This window comes from Kogia breviceps, chromosome 3 (assembly GCF_026419965.1).
Source record: "Kogia breviceps isolate mKogBre1 chromosome 3, mKogBre1 haplotype 1, whole genome shotgun sequence".
NCBI classification, from domain to species: domain Eukaryota; kingdom Metazoa; phylum Chordata; class Mammalia; order Artiodactyla; family Physeteridae; genus Kogia; species Kogia breviceps.
Window position 1 is genome coordinate 137,347,215 of NC_081312.1, and position 16,383 is coordinate 137,363,597.

The 16,383-nt window shown below is 39.4% G+C and overlaps 1 protein-coding gene across 8 annotated transcripts in view; it reads left to right on the plus strand.

Moving 5' to 3' along the window:
• The window catches only part of CSNK1G1 (casein kinase 1 gamma 1), a 163,598-nt gene that overhangs the window by 28,909 nt on the left and 118,306 nt on the right, over positions 1 to 16,383 (plus strand). The window contains exon 1 of one of the 8 annotated variants that reach the window (XM_067029665.1): positions 2,951 to 3,136. The exons of 6 other annotated variants lie outside the window; for them this stretch is intronic. The gene's annotated coding sequence lies outside the window, so the exon portion shown is untranslated. Of the gene's footprint in view, positions 1 to 2,950; positions 3,137 to 5,596; positions 5,638 to 16,383 lie in introns of those variants that run through there. One more of the 8 variants, XM_067029664.1, reaches the window with a different exon arrangement.

Sequence of the window (16,383 nt, forward strand, 5' to 3'; positions counted from 1 at the left end):
GTTAATAGCTGTCAAGTTGTGTGAGTTGTCTTTTAGGCTTGAACTCCCCACCTTGACCTCCTCCAGTTAATGGAATTCCGTTATCTTTCCTTACTGAAAATAATGAAAGATGAAGCTTAAGGCTAAACATATACAATTGTAGAATTCAAATAGAAGCCTCTTGTGCTGCTTCTGAGTTATATAATGTAACTAGAGCCATATCCCAGTGAAGGTAAAATATTATTTTATTTATTTATTATTATTTTTTTGTTGTACGTGGGCCTCTCACTGTTGTGGCCTCTCCCATTGCGGAGCACAGGCTCAGCAGCCATGGCTCACGGGCCCAGCCGCTCCGCGGCATGTGGGATCTTCCCGGACCGGGGCACGAACCCGTGTCCCCTGCACGGCAGGCGGACTCTCAGCCACTGTGCCACCAGGGAAGCCCAAGGTAAAATATTATTGAAGACCACTTGAATTTATGTTGTTCTATTATCCTTAAAATAAATACTTTTATTTTATTACAACTTAGTGGTAGAGAATTATTACAGGAAAAACAGTGTCCACTATTCCGGATATTGCAAAAATTGAAAGGCCCAAAGGGGTTTTGTATTAAATTTTGTATTAATCAAGTTCTTATAGTTCAGATACTTTTATATGTTCAAAAGTTACCCTACCTAAGACATTACAGAGCACTGGACTGTATAAAAATACAATTTACCTTACACATTAATTCAGCAGCATCCTCTTGACAAAAGTCCCATGTATTTATACATGAAAATGTGCTCATATTTCCTAAAAGAATAAATTTGCAATAATCCTTGCGATAATCTGCATTTGTTGCAAGTTAGCGATGAATGTTAAGAACCATTAAAGAATTTGGATGGGGTTCATTTATAATCTCAGCCTACAACAGTATGCTGTTTTAGGGCAACCATACACATCTCTTCGTATAGGTTTTGGTAATCAGTATGGTGTTTATAAAAGCACAGTGGTCACGGGCTCTTGAGTGAGGCTGTCAGGTATCCTAGATTCACTGCTTTCTAGTTTTGTGATCTTAGACACCTTGCTTGGCTTCCTCATCTGTGAAATGAGGATGATAGTAGAAAATATTACTATCTCATGTGTTGTGGAAGAATTTAATGAATTAATACACATTTAAAGCACTTGAAGAGTGTCTGGCACGTAAAGGGCCCAGTAAATTTTAGATGTTTTAGTTGTCACTGTTCTACAGTGTGACAGATGTGAACTTTTTCAAGTTTTTCATTATGTTCTATGAAGTGTATGCAGAGAATAATAAAATCTATGGGGAAAGAGTGGCTATGTATTAAAAGTACTAGATGGAATCTTCCTTTTGCATTTCGATGTAGGCTATAAAATGAGAGAATAAGCAGACAAAGGCCCTTTGAAGGAAAAGAGAGGAGTAAATATAACTTTAAACATTCTAATCAGAAGGGCGAAGTTGCTTATTTGTTTAGCCAGTGATTAACAAACAATTCTTTGAGACTGGACAAAAGTTGAATAAAGATGGGATAGTATTTGTATATAATGCCATTGCAGATTTTCAACAGCAGTCCTTCAAAGTTACAAATAAGTAAGTGGAGCAGTGAAGATTCATTCATGAGAAAAGCAAGAAGAAGATAAAAGTGTAATACATTTTATATTGCTGTGATTAGAGTGGAGCCCTATCTTAAACCTGAGAGTAACTGAGTTTAAAAACTTGATGTATCATGTGAGAGTGTAGTACGTGACTGAGATGAAAAAGGCTTAGCTGTTGGCACCTTGGGGAGGAAAAAAAAAAAACCAGATTTCTTTGTGGCTACTTGATGCATAAAACTGAGAAAGAGAAATCTGAAATATGGGAACATTCATGTTATATAAGCCTTTATGCTCCATCCACGAGAGGAGAAAGCATGTTACAGAATAAGGATTTCAGAAGGTGAAAAATGTTTACTACTTAGGGTAATTAAGGTGGGAAAATGGAATAAAAATACAATGATATGTTACATAAGATCTACTTAGAGCCCAGCAGGCACTCCTGTGAGGCCTGTTACTGCCTTATATGGCTTATCAAAAGTTAGGGGAAATACAGGAAGAGAATTCAGGCTTTATGTATAACATCATTACAACCCCAACTCCCCCTTCTTCTTCCCCATCCTATTGGCTGTTTTTCTTGCTCAAGGGAAGTTTAATGATATGATTATTTTATAATGAAAAAACTTTACCAATATTAGTGTTAAGTCTTTGACTAGGTGCTTTGAAATGAAATTTGCAGTGTCTGTTGCCTTAACCTAGCTCAGTATCAGAGATAGCTATATGTGTCATCAGACAAGGGACTTGTGGTAATTTTATTTGATGTGTCGTAGACTTTTTCCTTTATAAACCCATCTGTTCGTCATATAAATGTTTGCATTATCTAATGTGGAGTAACTTTATTTTGAATGCTGCTCACTTCCTTAGAATAATACATTATATTCTTCTCATTTAGATCTGAAATTAAGAAATGGGAATTTTGCCTTTTATAAGAAATGGAAATGAATTAAATTTGTCTAGTTAATGATACTATAATATTCTGAACTTCTCTGTTGAAAGCACTGTCATTATTTCAGCCTCTCACTTTTCATATGTAGTCTTGTTTTTGTTGCTAGAGTGAACAAGGTACTTTTTAGTTAAACATGGTGCTTTTTTCTTGTTTTGTGAGTTTTCCTCCTTGTTTTAGACAACATAGATTATTTATGCTGAAGGCTTTAAAAGCTGTGTTTCATTTTAACAGTTTTATACCAGAGGCTACAAACTGGTATCTCAGACATTGTGGGATATTTTATTGTAATTTCAGTGTTTAGCAACTCATGAAAAATCAGAGCTGGCAACATTAGACCTGTATTCTTTTTTTTTTGTTTTTTTGTTTTTTTTTTTGTGTGTGTGTGCTAGGTGGGCCTCTCACTGTTGTGGCCTCTCCCGTTGCAGAGCACAGGCTCCGGACACGCAGGCTCAGCGGCCAAGGCTCACGGGCCCAGCCGCTTCGCAGCATGTGGGATCTTCCCGGACTGAGGCACGAACCCGTGTCCCCTGCATCGGCAGGTGGATTCTCAACCACTGCGCCACCAGGGAAGCCCTGGACCTATATTCTTATATGGCAAGACTCAGCAGGAGCTGAGAGGTAGCTGTGCTTTAGATGGGATGCCCACTATTCGCTTAACCACCATATGCCTTTGCAGTAGTCATCACTTTACATTAGATACCCACTCCAGCATTGCACTTTCTGCATCACTGAGTTTGTTTTGTGCCTGTTTCAGTGGAATTATCTTGAGACTCATAAAAAGCCCTGGTCTACTTAGGCCAGGGCTTACAGTTTTGTTGTGTTTGTTTTTTTTAAAGTCTTTAGACAAGTAGTATTTTCCTTTTATGATTTTTATTCATTCAAGGGAAAGGTGTTACATTTTATATATGCCTATAACATGAATACAAGGAGGTAAGCATGATAAATTAAGCTAACTTTGAAAAAAACTTACAATAGTTTAAAATCCAAACAAGTAGGACTTCCCCAGTGGCACAGTGGTTAAGAATCTGCCTGCCAATGCAGGGGACACGGGTTCGAGCCCTGGTCCTGGAAGATCCCACATGCCGCGGAGCAACTAAGCCCGTGCGCCACAACTACTGAGCCTGTGCTCTAGAGCCCACGAGCCACAACAACTGAGCCCACGTGCCACAACTACTGAAGCCTGTGCGCCTAGAGCCCGTGCTTCATAAACAAGAGAAGTCACCGCCAACGAGAAGCTCGCGCACCGCAATGAAGAGCAGCCCCCGCTCACCACAACTAGAGACAGCCCGTGTGCAGCAATGAAGACCCAACGCAGCCAAAAATAAATAAATTATTAAAACAAACAAAAAAATCCAAGCAAGTATTGCTTTCTTTCTTTTTTTTTTTTTTTTGGTTTTTTTTTGTGTGTGTGGTACGCGGGCCTCTCACTGTTGTGGCCTCTCCCATTGCGGAGCACAGGCTCCAGATGCGCAGGCTCAGTGGCCATGGCTCACGGGCCCAGCTGCTCCGCGGCATGTAGGGATCTTCCCGGACCGGGGCACGAACCCGTGTCCCCTTCATCGGTAGGTGGATTCTCAACCACTGCGCCACCAGGGAAGCCCAGTATTGCTTTCTTAAAGTAATCACCTCAAGAGGCCAATTCTAAAAGTGCTACTCAAAACATTTTTGTAAAAAAATGGTGGTATATTTGTTTTAAATATTCTCAGGGATATCAGTTTTTTATCCTTTGAGAGTAGATGTATTTCAGTAATACTTGAAAGGTATATATTAATATAATTTGACAAGAAAATTGAACGTGACAAATTTTATGAAGTAGCAAGAAGTTAGTAAACTCAAAGTCTAATGGGTGACTATCTGGATAAAACCAGATTTTATCCACCTTCATAGTACATTTGAACATTTGTTCAAAGTAAATAGTTCTCCAGGAAATAAGATATTATAAATATAGGTTTATACCCATTAACCCTCAACCTTAACCATCCCCCCCAAAAAAATATAGTAAATTAGCAATAACAAAAAAAATACTAAAGCAAAAATAATGTAGAAAACTTCATCAGGGTGATTTCAGACCTAATTTAATACCATAAATTTAAAGGACTGTCTTCCAGAAACAATATATTTTGGATCAGATTGAAAGAAATTCAGCTGAAATTATCCTTTCCAAGAGGATAATACACTATTGTCAGAACCACATGACATTTGAAAACCCTTACTAATATATCACAGGAAGAAGAAAGGTACATGGTTCATTGTGTCTTAAGGCCACAACAGCAAAGTCATAAAGAAACTATATGTAATTTATTCATATTATTTGTAAAAATATTTATATAAATACATTTTTCCCTCCTCTCTGATAAAAGCTTTTAATATCACAATTGGCTTACTTCTACATGAAGAAGTCTCCACCAAATTGACATGAACAAGATTTAGAGGTGAGGGCCAAGGGAGGAGAAATAGTCTTATAAGATCTTTTCCTCAGCTGTATAGCAGTTGCTTAAGCCCTAGCTCCCTGTCCATCCCTGTCAGGTAGTGAAATAAATGAACCAATTAGAGAAACTGATAAGTATTTATCAGGTAAACAAACTCAAGAAAAATCAATTGTAGCCACTAATTATAGGCTAAAGATAGATCCATTTTGATATCTCTCAGTTCAAAAATTATTTTTAAAACAGTGATATGCTTTAAATAGATGAATTGTATGGTATGTGAATTACATCTCAATGAAGCTGTTTTACTTTTTTTTTTTTTGGCCGCACTGCGAGGCTTGCAGGATGTTAGTTTCCCAACCAGGGATTGAACCCGGGCCACGGCAGTGAAAGCTCCAAGTCCTAACCACTGCACTGCCAGGGAATTCTCATCAATGAAGCTGTTAAGAAAAAGAAAACCCAAATCCCATGGAGAGATTTTGCCACAAAAAGGGGGCATAGATATAGTATTAAGTGATGAAGAACATCGGTGTGGGAAATAGAAGAAATTTTAAGTCACTCAAGGGAGGGAGAGTTAGGCTGGCTCCCTAGCAAAAAAAATTTGTGGACATACTTAAAAATCACCACACACTTTTGTTTTTTATTGTTTCAGGAAGACAGTGGTGAGGCCAGTGCACTTTTGGGGCTGAATTGGTGAGTAAGTGAGTGTAGCATCCTTTGGTAAGGGTGGCAGATGGGAGAGAGCTCAGGCTTTGGGCATGTGGCTGGGCTTGACTGTGTGACCTAGTCAGTGAATATGAACTCTTTGAGCTTCAGTTTCCTTGTCTATGGCAAGGAATATTTAAGGCCAGGTTAACTTCACTGAATAGGTCACACAGCACCCAGAGAGTCATTTTAAAAATGTAAATGTCTTTTATAAACCTAAATCCCTTTAAATATAAATGTCACTCCTCTCTTTTAAATGCTTAAATGGCTTCTCATTGCAGTATTACGACCTATAAAATCTTGAATAACAGACTCCTGCTACCTCTTCACCTGTAATCCCCTGCCTTGCTGGTCTTCTCCAAGAGCCTTTCTCTACAGCCATTTTCTCTTTCTGGAGGCTCTGTTCCCAGCTCTCAACGTGGTTGGCTCCTTCTCATCCTTGAGGACACTGTTTAAATGTAGCTTCTAGTAAAGGCCTTGATCGCCCTCTTTCTAAACTCTCCCTTTTGACTTCCCATTATCTTCAGCAGGTCTTTGTTTTCTTTGTAACATGGCCCAAATTTGTAGTTCTTTTATTCATGTGATTGTTTGTGATGCCCCCAAGCTCTTTGAGCACAAGAACTATATATTTGTTGAGTTCACTGTTAAATCCTCAGTGACTATCGTAGTTTTAGGCAACATAGGAGACACTCACTAAATGTTTGGTTGAATTAAGAACTCCACTTTGAATAAATATATGTGCTTGTACTTTTCCTTTTTGACAACTGGAAATGGTGCATACTCCTTGAGTAATTGCCGTAATTCCTTAAGATTCTTTTATTAGAAATAATATTTTAAAACGCATATCTGTGTATCTTTTTTTTTTTTTTCCTTTGGCCACGCTGCTCGGCTTGCGGGATCTTAGTTCCCCGACCAGGGATCAAACCCATGTCCCGGCAGTGAAAGAACCAAGCCCTAACCACTGGCCTACCAGGGAATTCCCTTTTTTTTTTTTAAGACTTAATTTCTTAGAGCAGTTTTAGGTTCATGGCAAAATTAAGAGGAAGGTACAAAGATTTACCATATACCCCCTGCCTCCACACATGCATAGCCTCCCCCATTATCAATATCCTTCATCAGAGTGGTACCGTTGTTACAACTGATGAACCTACAATGACACATCATAATTAGCCAAAGCCTATAGTTTAAGTGTATAGTTTAAGCATCTGGTGTACTTCAAAATCGTTTATTTTTTCCTTCCCCTGCTGGAAGCACAAGGGGATTTTTTTGGTGTTGTACATTACAGGGATTTGGACAAATGTGAAATGACATGTCTCCACTGTTATAGTATCATACAGAGTAGTTTCACTGCCTTAAAAATCATCTGTGCTCCATGTATTCATCCCCCACCCTTCCCCCTGGTAACTACTGATCTTTTTTTACTGTCTCCATAGTTTTGCCTTTTCCAGAATGTCACATAGTTGGAATCATACAATATGTAGCATTTTCAGATTATCTTCTTTCACTGACTAATATACATTTAAGTTTCTTCTATGTCTTTTTGTGGCTTCATAGGTCATTTCTTTTTAATGTTGAATAATATTCCATTATATTGAGGTGCCGCAGCTTATTTATCCATTCAACTTCTGAAGGACATTAGAGCCCTTAGCCTATTAATAATAGTTGTTTTAAATTCCTAGTCTGATAATTCCATCATTCTTGCCATGTCTGGTTCTGGTACTTGCTCTGTCTCTTCAAATTGTGTTTTTTGCCTTTTAGTATGCCTTGTAATTTTTCCTGGATAGCCAGACATGATGTACCTGGTAAAAAAAAACTGCTGTAAATAGGCCTTTAGTAATAATGTGGTAAGGTGTAAGGGGAGGGGAAACATTCTGTAGTCGTTTGATTAAGTGTCAGTCTTTTAGTGAGCCTGTTCCTCTGGACTGTGAGCTTCACAAGTGTGTCTCAGTTTCTTCCTCCCTGCTTAGGTGGGACAGGATCGGTAGAGTGGTTTGGAGTTTGGTATTTCCCTTCTATCACGTAGAAGGCTAGAGGGGGCTGGAGTTGAGTAGTTCCCTTCTCCCAGGTCAGTTAGTCTCTGACAAATACCCCAGCAGGTTAGGCTGTGATTAACTATTTTTTCCAGAGGGCAGGTCTCCTTAAAAACAGAGTCCTGGGCTTCCCTAGTGGCGCAGTGGTTATGAATCCGCCTGCCAATGCAGTGGGCACGGGTTCGAGCCCTGGTCAGGAAGATCCCACGTGCCGTGGAGCAACTAAGCCCATGGGCCACAACTGTTGAGCCTGCGCTCTAGAGCCCGCAAGCCACAACTACCAGCCCAAGTGCCACAACTACTGAAGCCCTTGCACCTAGAGCCCATGCTCCACAATAAGAAGCCTGTGCACCGCAACGAAGAGTAGTCCCCACTCGCTGCAAACTAGAGAAGACCCCTGTGCAGCAACGAAGACCCAACACAGCGAAAAAAATATATATATAAATAAAATAAATAAATTTAAAAATTAATAAAATTAAATTTTTAAAAAAGAGTCCTCTGGAATATTTCAAAATAGTTCATTTTCCCCTTCCCAGGCTGGAAGCTCAAGGGGAATTTTTTTTCCTCTGATATTTGCTGTGGGAACCTGGATGAGCTCTTGGAGGCAAATGTCACAAAATTGTCCCTCCTATGACAGTGTCCCCTGGAACTTTTAACTCTTAGAGATGTCCACACTGAGCCTCCAGAAATTTGTCAGTTACAGTTCAGGTTTTCCTACCCCTGCACTGGTTCCTACCAAGTATTCTGAGTCTCTACTCCAGTAAGCTGTGACTCCCTGTTTTCACCTGTCTCTCTCCAATCTTGGCATCAGTGGTTTGCCCTATGTTCTCCCCTCTTGGATCCAAGAACTGTTGATTTTTCAGTTCCTTCAGTTTTTTTTTTACCTGTTAGAGTGGTGACTTCTAAGCTCTTTATATACTTTTCTTTTCCTTCCTCTCCTCTGCTCTCCTCTCCTTTTCTTTCTTTTATTTTTCTTTACTTTTCTCTTCTTTCCTTTTTCATTTAAAACCAATTTAAATATTTTTTTCTCCAGTAAAAGATATGGTAAGTTTCAGGAATATCCCTTTTTTGGCAGAAGGTGAATCAAATGGAGGGAAGTAAATTGGTGTCAAGGCTAAGAATAAAAATGCAGATTTCTGGCTTTGGTCTTCTACTTCACCAGCTGTGTATCTTTGTTAAATGGGCTGTTTTTGCATGGCTTAGAAAAATACATAGGAACTAAATAGTGATAATGCCAGAGAAGCTCCCAGATGATAATACTTAGTATTGGATTTAAAACAATACCAGTGTCTTGGTCATTAGTTTTTATTTTCTGATGCCGTCATATACCATCTAAGATGGGTAAAAATTTGGGTCATACTTCTCTAATGACCTGTGCCTTTTCAATAGTAACACATTGCATATAATTAAAATAGGAATAGTTGTCATGGTACTTGGGATTATTATATTTTTCTTTCTCTTCAGAATGATGTCAGGAATTATGATCTCTTAGATCAACCTGTTAAATCTGTTCTTTGGTTGAAAACCAAGATTGAGAACTCATTTATTCATTTATGTATTCCTTTATTCATTAAATATTTGAGAACCTACTATGCCAAGCCCTATCAATAAAATAGTGATGACACAGTTCCTACCTTCACAGAGCTAACAGATAAGTGAACAAGCAGTTACAGTGCACTGTGGTTAGTGCTACTTGTGGATGCTAAAAGAGTATATAAGAGGAGCCCAAAACACAGAATCGAGTCAGAGGGAAAGTTTTCCAGAGAGAGAGGCATTTCAAGTAAAAGCTAAAGAGGAGCATGAGTTAAGTAAGGAGCAGAGATACAAGGGGGATCCAGGCCAAGGGTCCTTTGGTGAAAATGAAGTGAGTTTGGTGTTCATTAGCATATAACATAAGGGAATGATTAACTGAAATGAAGCTGTAGAGGTAAGCAAGTGCCAGGTCAGGAAGGACTGTAAGCCTTTTTTCAAAGGGCATTGGGAAGCTATTGAAGACCTTTGAGTTGGAGGATGACATGATCAGACTTGCATTTTTGAAAGTTCCCTCTGGCTACAGTGCTACACAGTTGGTATGGAGAGGTAAGGGAGTTGAGAGGAGAAACCGGGAAGCAACGTCAGTTAAGAGATTGTTTCATCACTGTGGGAGAATGGTTTCTTTTCCAGAGTGATATTAATGAAGACTAAGAGAAGCTTATAGATTTGAATGTTATTCAAGAGCTAAAATTGACAGTTCCTCTGTGTCTTGTTTAGGTCACTGGGTAGATGGTTAGTTGTAGTGTTCATTGAGGTAAGAACCCAAGAGAAGAAAGTAGGTTGAGGTTTTCTTGGGGACAGAGAGGTGGTGGGAGAAGTGGGAGCCAAGAGAAGATGAGTTCAATTTGGACTGTTGAAATTGAGGTGTCTGAAGTTTCTGTGTTGAGGTAGAAAAATTGAGTATACATATCTCAACTGCAGGAGTATATAGATCTCAACTGCAGGAGAAAGGTGTTAGGGGGAAATACAAATTAAGATTCATCAGCACGTAAATGAACACGTGATAGGGATGCTTAGAACAATACAGCAGTGCCTGGCAACAGCGTCTTTTACATAATGGACACTTACTAAATATTTGTCAAATGACTGCATGACTGGAAGCCATGGGAGTGGTTTTGAGTGAGAAGAGAGATAGGCTTGGGCCAGTATTGGGAGGAAATGAAGCAACTTAGGGACAGGCTGAGGAAGAAGGAGCAGTGAGAGAGAGGAAAATCTGGAGAGAGTGACAGCATGAATCCAAAGGGGAAAGAATATTTTAAGAAAGAGCAAAAAGTTGCCGTGTCAGGAGAACAAGAAGATAAGGACTGAGAAGTGTTTCTTGGATTTGGCCTCAAAGATGTGGTTACCTGAGGGGAGAGAAAGATGTCAATGGTTTGGAGGGATGGGATTAAAAACCCTATTGCAGCAAGTTCAGGAATGAGGAAATAGAAACAGTGAGTGAGGACAGCTCATGCAGTTTGGTTGTGAAGGGCCTGTGGGGAGACAGAATGGCTGCCAGACAGGAAATAGTGATCAAGGGATGGGTGTTAGATCTTGTGGTTTTTTTTTTTTAAATAAATTTGTTGGTTTATTTATCTATTTTTGGCTGTGTTGGGTCTTTGTTGCCACGCGTGGGCTTTCTCTAGTTGCAGCGAGTGGGGGCTACTCTTCATTGCGGTGCGCGGGCTTCTCCTTGCGGTGGCTTCTCTTGTTGTGGAGCATGGTCTGTAGGCACGCAGGCTTCAGTAGTTGTGGCACGTGGCTCAGTAGTTGTGGTGCACAGGCTCTAGAGCACAGGCTCAGTAGTTGTGGTGCACGGGCTTAGTTGCTCCACGGCATGTGGGGTCTTCCCTGACCAGGGCTTGAACCCGTGTCCCCTGCATTGGCAGGTGGATTCTTAACCACTGTACCACCAGGGAAGGCCCAATAAATAAATATTTTTTTAAGTTAAAATCCTTTTGCAGTCTCTTATGTGACTATCGTTTGTGTGTACTTAAAAAGAAATCTGACAGGATACATAAGAAACTGAACACCAGTTAATCTCTGAGGAAGAGAATTAAAGGGCAAAGAATGGAATTTTAAATTTCTATTTTATACTTCTGCATTCTAAATAATTTAAAATAAGCAACTACTACTTCAGTTATTAAATTTTCTATCTTGCCAGTTAATAGAAAGAAAAAAACCTTATGATGAAAATTCCCTTGATTTTCTAACACCAAACCAGCAAAACATGCCTGTAAAGCTACCTATCTTTACTTCACCTTCTTCCTGTCTCATATAGGAGAAGTGACCCTCCTGCCCAAGGCAAATCACTTATATAAATTTTACTGTATTATTGCTTTCTCCTATAACTTTATCCTCTTTCTCTCTGCTGACTTCCTACAGTGAGCATTAAATATGTTCAAGTCCTTACCATTAAAAACACATGATCTGGACTTCCCTGGTGGCATAGCAGTTAAGAATCCGCCTGCCATTGCAGGGGACATGGGTGTCATCCCTGGTCCAGGAAGATCCCACATGCCACAGAGCAACTAAGCCTATGAGCTACAACTACTGAGCCCACACACCACAACTACTGAAGCCCGTGCACTTTAGGACTCACATGCCGCAACTACTGAGCCCGCATGCTGCAACTGCTGAAGCCCACATGCCTAGAGCTTGTGCTCCTCAGCAAGGGAATCCAGCACAATGAGAAGCCTGCGTGCTGCAATGAAGACCCAATGCAGCCAAAAAATAAATAAATAAATAAATAAATAAATAAATGAAATAGTAAAAAATAAAATAAATAAAAATTTAAATAAAATTTAGTTGCAATTCCTTTGACTCTTAAATACTATTTCAACAATCCATAAATAAGTATAGAAATTAATGAAAACAGTACTAAAATATATAACTGACTCATATCACATACACATGAACTTTATGCCCTTAGCTAAATAAGTAAATGAAATAGTGAAGCCCATCCCCACCTAACATTACATTCAATAAAAAAATAGCTGAGGGCGCAACAAATTAGAGAAGTGAATCTTGTTTCCTCATACTACATTTATAAGGCTCTCAATGTATGTGAATCTTACAACAAGGAATGTAATTTTATTGTTTGAAGATAAGCATTTCTCATAGCCCTAGAATGCATTAAAACTTCATCTGGCACTCAACTAAAAAAATAGCAATCTGATCCAATGTTCAGGGGAAAATTGACCACACTGGATTTATTTGAAGGCAATATGTGTGTAAATTTAAATTTTTAAATAGTGTAATTTTCCTCCACTAATGTGCCAACCCATTCTTCTTCCAGTAGTGGATGTGACTTCTATTTTCTCCATGACATAGACCATATGCTACACATAAGGAAACAGATAGCAGAAGGACTGTTTAGCTTGGTTCAGGGTTCCACTGAATTAGGAAATCACATATTTATAGTGATATTAGCTGTGACATTTTTCTCTATCAGTGCTCAGCAGAGCCCAGGTTTGGGTACAGAGAAGCCCAATAGTTAGATTCACAGAGGGCAGGGACTTTGGCATGATAGTCATTAAAGTAACAGATTACGGAATCTAAGCAGGCTGGAGAAGAAAGTGAAGACTAGAAGGGACTGCTAGAGAATTGAGGGTCCCCAGAGGTTGATGAAATCACAGAACAAATATAATGGGAGTAAATGAGTGAGAGAGCTAGAGACATAAAATTAACATAAAATTAAAGTGTCCCTGTGTTTACTTTAACTTCTTATTTTTACTTGAAGAATGGGCAGCTCTTCTAAAAATGTGGAACAAAGACATTAATTTCATTTTAATTTACTTCTTCAGTTGTAGGATCCAGTGATTGCCACAGATCTACAATAAAGAAACAACATTTAAAAGAAATATTATAGATTAAGTAGACATTGTTTTCTGTGCCTTTTTGGGAAGTATAGTAGAAAGAACATTTTTTTCCTCAACCATTTGAGAGTACATTGCTGACAAGATTCTCTATAAGCCCCACTGTTTTGGTTTTATTTCTTATATTATTGGAGTATATCTAATCTTTCAACGCCATTTAAGTTTTATAAGTTGTACCAACAATGTCCTTTATAGCAGAAGGATCCACTTCATAATTTCAGAATTATGCTAAATATTTTAGGAAGAGGTACTTTCAGACTAAGTAAATATCCTTATATCTGTGTAAATTCCTGGTTTACTGATTTATTCAGTGGACTATAATCTTTTACTGTCATTTATTTTGATGTTCACAGTTGGTCAGTAGGAATCCCTGCGAGTTAGTTCCTATGTCCTTTTGACATGTCCCCATCATTCACCAATCACTTTCTTTGATGTTCTAGGCTCATCTTTTACTCTACTGCCTCAGCTCTGGAATCAGCTATTTCTGAGGAATTCTGGTTCCTTGAGAATGGTTTTTAAAACCAAGATCTCGGTGACAGATGTGCTCAATGCTATTAGGTGTTGTTCCTCCCAGGCCCTGTTAGTGGATAGAGCTCATAATTATTTTATTGCCGTATTTATTTGTCACGTATACATACGTATATATAAGATCATGAGTTTACACTGATACTTCCAGTGCCAGTCCAACACCACCCTGTTCATTCTAGTTTTTTCCCTTTGTTTGTTTATTTATTTATTTGGCTGCATGGGTCTTAGTTGCAGCACATGGGATCTTCGTTGAGGCATGCAGGATCTTTTGGTGCAACGCGCGGACTCTTCGTTGCAACACGTGGGCTTCTCTCTAGTTGTGGAGTGTGGGTTTTCTCTTCTCTAGTTGTGGCATATGGGCTCCAGAGCGAGTGGGCTCTGTAGTTTGCGGCACGCCGGCTCTCTCATTGAGGCATGTGAGCTCAGTAGTTGTGGCACATGGGCTGAGTTGCCCTGTGGCATGTGGGAGCTTAGTTCCCTGACCAGGGATCGAACCCAAGTCTGCTGCGTTGGAAGGCGGATTCTTTACCACTGGACCACCAGGGAAGTCCCTCCCTTTCTACTTTTGTAATTACTTTCTATTACAGTGGAAAACCTGACTATCATTGTCCTCAATGTATTTACTTATTTGATCAATATGCCTATGTAACTGACCTCCCCTTGCCACCTCCACTCACTCCTCATTTCACTTGGGCTCTGATACTCTGTGCCAGACTCCCTCTTCCACATGGATGCCATCTTCACCCGGCCTGTGCTCCAACGTGCCATGCTGAGTTGTAATTTGCATGGGCGAGGACCTAGGACCTCCATGCTGGGCTCATCACCCTTTTCAGGGTCTGACACTCTACTGGGTCCCTCGTTTCTTTCCCACTCCATGGACCTATGCATTTAAAATTTTGAGTTCTTGGATGAACACTTTGATGAGTTTTGATAAATGTATATGCCCGTGGATATTCAACAGCCAAGAAAGGTTCCTAGTGTCCCCTTCCATTTAATTTCCACTTTCCTATAGTCAAATACTTCTGGTTCCTCGCATCATAGTTAACTTTGCCTGTTGTTGAACTTTATATTTTGAATAAACATATGTCTTAACGATTGTAGATTTAAAGTGTGTCTTCCAAATTTAAAATTGTGGTGTAAAAACAACATAATACAAAATTTACCCTCTTCCCTTTTTTTTTTTTTTTTTTTTTTTTTTGCGGTACGCGGGCCTTTCACTGTTGTGGCCTCTCCCGTTGCGGAGCACAGGCTCCGGATGCGCAGGCTCAGCGGCCATGGCTCACGGGCCCAGCCGCTCCGCGACATGTGGGATCTTCCCGGACCGGGGCACGAACCCGTGTCCCCTGCATCGGCAGGCGGACTCTCAACCAGCACGCCACCAAGGAAACCCCTCTTACCTATTTTTAAGTGTATAGTTCAATAGTGTTAATTATATTCACATTGTTGTGGAGCACATCTCATTTTCATCGTGCAGAAATGAAGCTCTATACCCACCAAACAACAACTCCCTTTTCTCGCTTCCCCCCAGTCCTTGGAACCACTATTTCACTTTCTGTTTCTGTGATTTTGACAACTCTATACATCTCAATACGAGTGGAATCATACCATATTTGTCCTCATGTGTTGTGTGTGTGTGTGTGTGTGTGTGTGTGTGTGTGTGTGTGTGTGTAAAAGATTGATTTGGCTGTTCCAAGTCATTTTCTTTTGCATAAATACTTTTTAATCAGCTTAATTCCTATAAAAATTTCATTATCATTTTTATGTGGATTGCATTAAATCTGTCAGTTTGGGGAAAATTGACATCACAACAATCTTGAGTCTTCCAATCTATAAACACAGTATATCTCTCCATTAAAAAAATTTATTTATTTATTACTTTATTTTTGGCTGCATCGGGTCTTCGTTGCTGTGGGCGGGCTTTCTCTAGTTGCGGCTGGTGTGGGCTACTCTTCGCTGCAGTGCGCAGTCTTCTCATTGTGGTGGCTTCTCTCGTGGCAGATCACGGGCTCGAGGTGCACGGGCTCAGTAGTTGTGGCTGTGGGCTCTAGAGCGCAGGCTCAGTAGTTGTGGCGCACAGGCCTATCTTCCCGGACCAGGGCTCAAACCCGTGTCCCCTGCATTGGCAGGTAGATTCTTAACCACTGCACCACCAGGGAAGCCCCTCTCCATTTATTTAGATCTTTGATTTATTTCTGCAGTGTATTGTACTTTTGAGCATAGAGATTTTACACATTTTATAAAATATATTCATAAGTACTTTTAGTTTCTTGATACTGTTTTAGATGGAATTATTATTATTTTACAGACTGTTTTTAGATTTTTAGGAACAGTTTTAGGTTTACAGAAAAATTGAATAGAAAGTACAGAGAATTTCTGTATACTCCCTCACAACAACCCCCTCTCCCACTTATGTTAATAAGTATTTCTCCCTTGCATTAGTGTGATACACATAAAACTTTTATACTTGATTAGTCAATATTGATATATTTTTATTAACTAAAATCCATAGTTTACATTAGGGTCTAATCCTTGTGTTGTGTATTAATATGGGTTTTGACAACCACATAATGACATGTATTTATAATTACAGTATCATACAGAATATTTTTACTGCACTGAAAATCCTCCGTGCTTCACCTGTTCATCCCTCCATCCCATTAATCCTTGACAACTACTGATTTTTTTATAGTCTCCATAGTTTTTCCTTTTCCAGAATGTCATGTAGTTGGAATGTTTGTAGCCTTTTCAGATGGGCTTCCTTCACTTAGCATCATGCACTTAAGTTT